At 39.3% G+C, this 9473-nt stretch overlaps 1 long non-coding RNA gene across 1 annotated transcript in view; it reads left to right on the top strand.

Moving 5' to 3' along the window:
• The first annotated feature begins 693 nt into the window (after positions 1-693).
• The window catches only part of LOC134167094 (uncharacterized), a 30335-nt gene continuing 21555 nt past the window's right edge, over positions 694-9473 (top strand). The window contains exon 1 of the long non-coding RNA XR_009966070.1: positions 694-806. This is a non-coding gene — a long non-coding RNA (uncharacterized LOC134167094). The remainder of the gene's footprint in view (positions 807-9473) is intronic.

Raw genomic sequence — 9473 nt, 5'->3', positions numbered from 1 at the left:
TGTGTGATTTGGGAGTAGGTTTTATAACAGCTGTCAGCAGCTAAAGTTGGATTTAAATAAAAAGAAAAATACCTCATGATCCAGCTCACCTGGGCCTACAGCTGGCATCAGTTCCATTAATATGTTTTTTGTACTGACATTTATAAGCTTCTTGAAATGCACTGTAAACATCTAGAAAGCTCCAAATCAGAGCAGTGAACTACTCAGGACTCATCCAAACACAGTTTGGAGCAGACAGTGGAATTCCTCCATCTGCCTCCCCCGAGCAGCCCTTTGGCCGATGGTTATGCAGTGAGAGTGCTGGGCTCTCTGCTGAGCTTGCTGCCTATGCACTAAGGAAGCCAGTAGAGTTCTTGATCAGGGTAAGAGGGCTGTTCATGGGAGTATTTTCTAATTGTTGTCAGGCATGATCTGCAATGTTAGCTGAACCAAGGTGATGATGGTGCAGAGGGGCAGTAACAGCAGCTGCGAGCAGTAACCTCACTCCTGATGCAGCTAGAAAAGGATGCCTGTGTACGGTTCAGTTTGCTAGGCAGAGTAACAGAGCATGAGCGGATGCTCTGTATTGGTATTAGGTTTAGGGAAACTTGAATGGTGGTTACAAATCCCAAATGGGATTTTATGTAATGACCCATTTTAATGGTCATTAAAATGGTGTTCTTTGTTCTTTTTTTTTTTTTTTTTCAAGTAAGTCTTATTGAGATGGAAGACGGCATTCTGGTGTTGCAAGAGCGTTCTGAGCTGTGAATCACAGAGAGAGATTTAACTTCTGTTTCACTCCTGACAAAAGCTTTACTGGATTTCAGGTGCCTTCCTGCTCTCTCTGTTTCCTTTTTGCTCGTGCTATGGAGTTTCTGGTTGACTGTGCTGAAGTGCTCCCTGTTTAATGTGGTAGTTTTTCTGATACCATTGTTTGTCCCCATACATAGTCTCAGGAGACATGCCTTCTTCCTAGCATGGCACCTAATTAGGTTAATGGTGTTGCTAAAGAAATGTTCATTGAACCACAGACTTGGGCCCAAGCAGAACAACCAGTTTGTTACAAACACGTGGGTCTTATGCCCAAGAAAATAAGGGAAAGAGGAACAGTAAAGGCTTTTCATGCTCTAATTTTCTTTGAATTCGAAGTGAGCTATCTGCAGCTCTCTGTAGAACACCAATTCATTATTTTACATTAAGTCTTGGTTATGACTGTGCTGCTCAGACTGGAAATGACATTTTCACATCCAAGAGGGGTCTGAGAAATGAGACTATTAAGAGCAACTTTCAGGAAGTGATCACTGTTGCTGTTGGAGATTTCACAGGTATTGTCTCCCCAATTTGGGGAAATTTACTTGTATGTCTTGAGTCTGCAGAATTTCCTGGAAGTGAACCAACAACAGAATTTCTCGTGAGATTTCTCTTATATCCTGGCAAGCTCCTTTCCTGGAGTGTGTTTAGAGGCCCCACAGGAAGAAGCTGATGAGAACAGTAAGAAAATCTCAGGAAAAATAGACATGTAAACTCTGAGATTAATTGTGGGGAAGACGTGGGTTGAGGTTAGTTTTTTAACCCAATTCAGTCATTCATACACTTGTAATTCCATCTAGAAAATGGCCAAATAGGAGTCAGTTATCTGAAACTGCAGAGGATATTCTGTCTAGGTTCAATGGACTTCAGATCTGTTTTAGTCTGCAGAATCACAGCTTAGCTGATAAGCTTTTTGCAAAACTAAATGGTTTGCCTGTACCAGCTGTACTCCTCGTCTTGGGCTTTGCAAAGACAGTTGAAATTTTTTCCATATACTGCAAATCTGGTAAGAAATAGTTTCGGATGTTTCTGATTTGAGTGGGAGACAGGAACTGAATGGTACACTAAAACACAATGCGTAATTTTAATCAGTGAAAAGCAGTGAGTCCTTCAGTTCTAGTGGGTAGTTAATAAGAGACATAAGGATGTAAGGTATATGGATTGCTAGAAGAGATGACTAAATAAATATTCATAACAGTCTAATGTGAAACACATGTATGATTCTTATTTATTCTATGCCTACAGATTTAGCAAAGGGGTAAGGGAATAAGGGCTTACCTGAATTGATCGAATCTTGTTAAGGCTGATTCTTATAATGTGTAGGGATAGATGGGTAAAATATTCTTAAAGGGGACCTTATGGAGTGGTCTTATCATGATTCAGGAGCATTTGCAGTACTTGTGCAATGCAGTTCAGAGGTAAGGTGTGTGACATGGGAATGGCTGCTTTTACAGCAAAACAAAAAAACCTATCTGAAGAAAGGGTAAGGTCTAAGGTGTGTGCTGTAGTTAAGCTATGTATCTTCTCAGTGATATGACAGGCAGTAATACTGTGTCTGTTTCACAGTTGTTGAACCTCAGGTGCCCAGTTTGCATGGGGAATTATCTCCTGAAACCTCCTTTTAAGTCATCTGCACCAAGGTTCAGGTGTGACACAAGAAAAATACTAGATCTGATACTGATCTGGAACCAATTCAAGTCAAAATTGCATGTCGTTCTATTGTTATACTTCTTGGATCAGACCCAAGTGTAAGGAAGTTGGAGGCATGAAGCAAACTAGCATGATGATGTGGGATCCCATTTTGAAGATCACAGCAAGCTGAAGAAAATTCAGCTCTAAAATATACCTAAAGTGTGTACATATAAGTCTAAATTCCTACTCAAAGGACTTATTTAAGCAGATATGTTTTCTTTGAGAGGAAAAGACACTGAATTAGCTTTATTTTAAGTGAGTCCAGATGAACCAATACTCAAGGTTTGTCTGTGGTAGCTGAAGATATTTGTAACTTAAGCCTGAATGATACTTGTGAAAATTGTCCTTTTTTTTTTTCCTGTTCAATTGCATGAAAACCAAACCCTTAACTTTGGGATGTTTGAAACATGGAACAGTATCAAGTCTTGTGTAGCTCCATTGACATCTCATGACTGTAGCAAAGAGGATTTGACTGATCTGTGTAGTCCAGCATTAGATACTGTATAAATGTGCCTTGTGTTTAGAGAGTGGCTGGTTGGTGGGGTATAGTTATGGGGTTGTTCTGGATTTGGCAGAAGAATCTGGCCACCGTCTCTTGAGTATCACAGGAAGCACTACAAGGCTCTTTTAGCTACTTCAGTTCCTTTTTTTCTGGTATCATTCCTAATGTATATTAAAATTATATCAGATCTGAGGAATGGAAATGACAGTCAGAGTGTGATTTGAATGTTAATAGAATTTTAGTTTTTGCTTTTCTTGCATAAGTGTTTTTTGCAAGGATTGCAAGTGAGGGAAGTGTGACCCTGCCATTTGTTGTGCCTGTGTATTTTAAGACTTCTAACACGTAACAAAACAAAAGAAGGTAGCTTTACTCTAGGTATGAACATGAATTGTATTTACTGAATATTTTGAAAAGACAAGTTCAAACAGGAGGAAAAGGCGTAAGGACACCAGAGACATTCTGACCAAGAAGATAGACTTAAACCGAGATCTGTCCTCATACTCAGAGAACAGTGAGAAAGCAGTCTTGATTTTTCTTACCATCATAATATGTCAAGGGCAGTGAGCACACTTTGCCTCTTGATTTTACAGGCAATGCTGACATGAGCAGAATATTATTAGAGAGAACTGGAATATTATTAGCAGATACGTATTGCCAAATCTTATATTTTACTCCTATTTATTTGGAAATCCAGTGCAGAACGTTACATATTTATTAGCAGCACAAGCTTATCAAGAGCCACAATGTAATGGACAGATCCTGTTTCTCAGAAGCTTCGTACACTAGAGGCAGAGACAATCCTTCGTGAAGGAGGAAAGATGATGCAAACTGTCAGCTGTACATAAAAATTACCCCCAAATTGCAGAGAGCAGATGGCTGTTAATGGCAAGTGTTTTTAACATAGCTTTAGTGTCCCATACTGGGACATTAACTTGTCTCTCTGTTTTTTAAAAAAAGTCACTTTGTAAAAATGACACCTTGGCATGACTTGCATTTTTCCTCTTTGGTCTCCATGGCGTGTTTTGCTCAGATACGCTTGCCCAATTTTGTGCAGTTGATGTGCTCAGCAAGCCATTAGTGTATATTCTTTCTGTTTCATACATTCTCAGCAATTAGTAACACAAAACAACTATTTTTGAAGGACTGCAATGAGTAATTGCTTTTCTTTATTGGACTGATTCTGACTGCAAAGTAAGAATACGTGCTGCCTGTTCCCACATGCTAAGCTGATACATACAGGACTAAATACACAACACCAAACTTGCTTGGACTAGCAAATGTGATAACAGAGGAAATAGAGAGAAAAATGCATATGGAACACCTCTAGCTTTTCTGTTTTGTTAACTGCAGGTTGAAAGCTAGCTTTTGGGTGATTAAACTTTTCATTTGGTTATTAAGTGATAGACATCTTGCTGAACCCAAGCATGCTGCTACAAGCACAGGAAGAGCGTTTATTTAAAGCAGACACAGAAGATTGCACAAAGACCCTGAAACAAAACACAAATGTCAGCAAAACGAAACAAAGTAATCATGCACAATTTAAGACAGAGGCAGGCAGTAAATTGATGACAGTTCCTGAATAATCCTTTAGAAAAGAGTCACCCGGTGAGTTGGGAAATCTGTTTGTTTGTTGCAGTTTCTTATCTTTTCCCAACAGGAAATCTAGGAAACCTCCCCGTAACAGCCAGTGCATTTACCATGCACTGGGGTGATGGCTAAGCCACTCAGCTTGTGCTGGAGCTTTGTGCTACCATGGTTGTGCTGTAGAGGTTTTTATTCTGAGCTGTCATGAGCAGAGGAACTTTGTAGGGACCTTGTGGGGTCACTGTCACACTGAGAAGCAGATCCTTGCCAGGATCCACCCTTCCCTTACTGTATGGGAAAATCATCTAACCTTTCAGTGACTTGATTTTCCTTCTGAGTGAAGGGGTGATGGTATTTGTAATGAGACCTGTGGATTTAGGAGAACTGTGCAAATGCTCGGTTGTATTTTTCTTTTTTTTTGTGCGGGGAGCTTGGACCTGGGAAAAGCCACATTACAGAATAGCTGGCGATTACTCTGTAATCAATTCCTCTCTGTCATGAATAAAATGGTAGTCAGCTTCTTGAAAATCATCCAGCTTCCATCTTCTTGCCAGTCTCAGCTTCTATTCTTCTCTCCAGAGCCCTTGGCACAGCCATTAACCACATCAGAGTTTCACCAGTTGCAACATGCAGCTTCTCTTGAGTCGGAGTGACAGGAAGGCCTGAAGGAGGTGGCAGGGACAGAGGGAGTAGTCACTGCAGAGGACAGATATCTAATAGCAGAACAATAAACAATATACAAACCTCCCTCCGCCCCCTCTGGAAAAAGGAGAAGTGGGGAGGGAGTGTGAAACACAGAGATACTTTGGTAATTGTTCATTGGGAAATAGGAATGAGGCATTTCTTGGTCAAACCATCTCTGAGGGGCATTACCAGTAAAGAACTGGGAATTAGAACATTAATTGGAATGATAAGACCACTGAGAAATCCATTAGTCTGAGGTCACATCAGCCTCATTTTCAGAAAAGCAGCTCCTCTTGAGCTCATTCTGCCTGGATGGAAAAACCAGGCCTTTCAGACAATTTACAAGGTTTTTGATTTCTTTTTGGTTAACCTAAGGGTTATCTTTTATGTTTTCATTGCCAAGTTCCACTTCCAGCAAGTAGCTGATGTGGAAGCATAGCAGCTATGTTGCATCGTATTGAAACTGAATTTCATAAAGCCAGATGAAGGCAGTAATCAGTGCGTTTCCTTGTTCTGCACTAGAAATAATTGTACAGCTGTCAAATTCTCACTCAGGAAAACAGATCCAGGACACTGCAGCAGCAAATGTGTGTTGGCCAGTACAACAGCTGTCAAATTCTCAGAAAACAAACCCATACAGTGCAGGAATAGATCTCAGTATTCTGGGATAACTCAATTTCTATGTGTACCTTCGTATTTCCTGCTGCTTTGAAAACATCTGCTTCAATTTCATCGATTAGTAGAAGCGGCTGATTTGTTTTTTCCATGTGCAGGCATGCAGTTGCTCCATACAACCTGTTTAACAACAGGAAAGTATCTGTAATGGCACCAGTGACCCAAATAATGTAACTTTCAATGGACTGTTCTTGTACTCTTTTAATATTGGCATTTTTAATTAAAAGTCTTCTTTTTTACAAGTCAGTGACTGAATGGCAATCATGAAGCAGGTACTGTTGGAACAAGTGCTGAAATCTGATCAAAACAAAAGGCTGGAAATAGTTGCACACACAAATGCTTTGGTTCCAGAGCTTCAAATCAAATTAAATGGGATATCAAATTTTCCAGTCACTAAATTCAGTGGAAAGCTCTGTGTGACCTATGCTGCTGTATAGATTTTAGAATCATTAAGAAGCCTAATTCTTCTAACACAGTATAATCTTTTCCTTTCATTATGTGGAACTACAACTAGAAGCATTTTTTACTGGCTTTACCTACAATGACTGAAGTTTTATTTGTTTTTCACAGTGTTGTAGCTGCATGCTTTGTCTTACTCTTTGGAATTCTTGGTCAGGTTAAGTATTTGAAACATATGATTTTGAATCAGTGGAGTGTTTACTTACACTATGACCATGCTGCTTCTCTACTTCACAAATACTGTTTGATACAGCTCAGAATATGGCCAGCTTTCATTTTATGGCTGAGATTTGAAGGGTCCCCTTATTTGTATCCATAAAAGTATTCTTTTCATACCAGATGGGGTTATGTGGTTTCTAATGAGTCATCAAATCAGCATTTCATTGAGCTGTTTCTTCCCAGGAAGGTTTTTGCATTTAACAAAATTTTTACCAACCAGTATAAAATGAAAATAACAACAAACTCTAACTCCTTTTCTATATAAAGAAGCTTGTGCATCCATCTGGTATCATACATTTAGTTATTCTGTAGTTTAGCAGTAACAAAGAGCCCTGGTTCTTGACCATAACCCCCAGTGTCAGGTGTGTACAAGCTCAAGTGAGGATGTGACAAGAGGCAGCCACAAGGTACAGGTGTGGGAAGGGAAGGACTCAGGAAAACTGCGTCAGGCTGTAGGACAGGCAGTGGTGGCAGCTTTCCAGCTGTTTAACCATGGTTAAAGTCATGAATCTTTTGACGCTAAGGGTATAAGGACAGGAAATAGTTGATGTTTAAATATATAGGCAGTGTAATGCCATTGTGTCTAATAGATGGGTACTGCTTATCTTTCAGGGGTTGAAATGTAAAGCAGAAACAAAATTCATTATCAGATTGGAAGAGAAAAAAATACAAAGATGGTAGCTTTCTGCAGATGCTGACTGCCTGTCATTTAGGATGAACTCTGAAACAGCTTTTGCTGCCAGTGGTAAAGCACACCATGCATGGAATTTAAAGGTTCTGGTTAGTAGGTTGACAGTTCTTTACAGTAAATAATATCGAGCCTAGTCTGAACTGTAAAACAAGGAACAGCATTTGTTGTAGGTGTATGCCAACCTAGAAGTTTCTGTCAGATGGTGACAAGAATGTGGCTATTCAGGTCTTGCTGGAGACTTCAGCTAAATTCAGGCCATGGAATATCTGAAACTGTTGGGATCCTGTTTTACCAGAGACAATTAAATTCCCTATTCTCTTTTGTGTCCCAATGATTGAGAAAGATTTTTATTGAAATAAACCTTGGAAAACTGTATCCAACTGCTAATGTGAAATTTAAAAAGAACAGGAAGCAATGGATAATGTCAATATATTTCCACACCTGAAATTATGGGAGTCAAATGAATTTTCTGCAGCTCATTTCAGTGTATTTTAGCTCAGACACTGCAGTATGTTTCAAACTCTGTCTGCTTTTATTAGCTCTGCCTTCCTGCCCATGAAGTAATTGTCTGAAGGAGGTGACTGAGGCTATAAATTACTAACTAATCTCACTTTCTGAGCTATGAATATTTTGGCATAATAAATGATGCTATTCCATTTCGATTCAGCAGGAAGTTGGAAACAGAAGTAAAATTTCAGGTAATGTGCATGAATAAGTTGCACACAAAAAAGGTCTGTAATTATGTACAAGGATTTGATCTCATGGCAAATATTTGTTGTGTGCCATTTAGGCAAAGCAGGACAAATTGTTCTAAAAATAGAATAAAAATCTAAAACTGTAATTATTCTAAAATTCTAAGAATTCATGTTGGATCACTTGACACAAAAGTGGTACTGGTAAGGGCAGTTCCTAGTTTCTCAAGGGAATAATTGCCAAACAACTCCTTTGTTGAGTTATGACACCTGAGTATGCTTGATCCAGCTTAATTATCTCTTTAGACAAATTAAAAGCTTTACAGGTAGTTTATTTAGCTTGGCCTTGCTAGGTAAGCTTCTGAATGATACCCTGTGATGTAACTTAGAGCATTACATGTTTTTGTATGGAAAAATCAGGGTTTAGAAAATATTGTTTAGAACCTTTATATGGCTTTCATTGGAACAAATGGATAATGTCCTTCCCCACTCATACTTAAACATTTTAGGGAGGAGTTTTCCTACCTGATGTTGATTGAATACTTGTGTCATTTATAGAAAACATGCAAAATACAGTCGATGACAGTGCAATGGTAACAGCAGGAAACTGTGCATTTCATGTTTAATAAGCAACATCTTACTTTAGGGTGAAATACTGTATTGGTGGAATTCATTTTATAAAAGCACCCCTTCTTGACTCAAGTATGGAGTGTATCTTAAAAGAACCCAGAACCTTACATGTGGGGAGTTTCTGTGTGGACCTTAAAAGAGCGTATTTCCTATGCAAAATACCTTAAATTTTTAGGCAGTGTTATTTGCTTGCATGTGCTTTGTACTGAAAGACAAAGATACTCTGGAAACATATTGCTGAGGTCACTCCTCTGAAACAGAAAATGCCAGGGTTGCTACTGGTATGAACTTGTTGTTTACATGATTGCTGGTCAGGAAAAGACCTCTGCCTCAAAGAGCTTGTAGTCAGGAGAAGAAAGGGAAAATCTTAGAGTGCAGTGGGGCACTGCACACGAATGTGATCCTGAAGTGGAGGACGAAATGCAGGTCCAGTCTAGCACTTAATTCACAGGGCAGTTGTGTTTTCTGAATGTTCCAATAGAAGTCTGATTTTTTTTTTTTTTTGCACACTTTTAATTCTCTATATAATTTTATACAAGACCTTTGGACATCAGTGCAGCAGCACTACTGCTTTTTAATCTGCCTAAGCAATATACAGACTGCAGCTAGCTGGGAGCTTTCTGACAAAACAGTTTTCCATCAGAAAAGGCAAATTCATTGGTACCAAAATATTTTGCAAAAGCATCAGTTTTAGTGACTTTCTGCAAAGACACAGGATGGGTTCTGACAGGCTTCATGCCTGATTTCATGGCTTCTGGCAAGCTGTGAGGTCTGTGGCTCTAGGATAGCCTTGACATGCTGGATGCCTCCAGAGATCCCCAAAGTTCTGGCATATGCCATAGGTTCTTTGAGGGCT

The sequence above is a fragment of the Pezoporus occidentalis genome, unplaced genomic scaffold, assembly GCF_034315485.1.
Source record: "Pezoporus occidentalis ecotype Australia unplaced genomic scaffold, CSIRO_AGI_Poc_V1 ctg11, whole genome shotgun sequence".
Classification (NCBI taxonomy): domain Eukaryota; kingdom Metazoa; phylum Chordata; class Aves; order Psittaciformes; family Psittacidae; genus Pezoporus; species Pezoporus occidentalis.
Note: the sequence above shows the minus strand (reverse complement) of the source record. Positions and strands in the feature narration are given on the sequence as shown.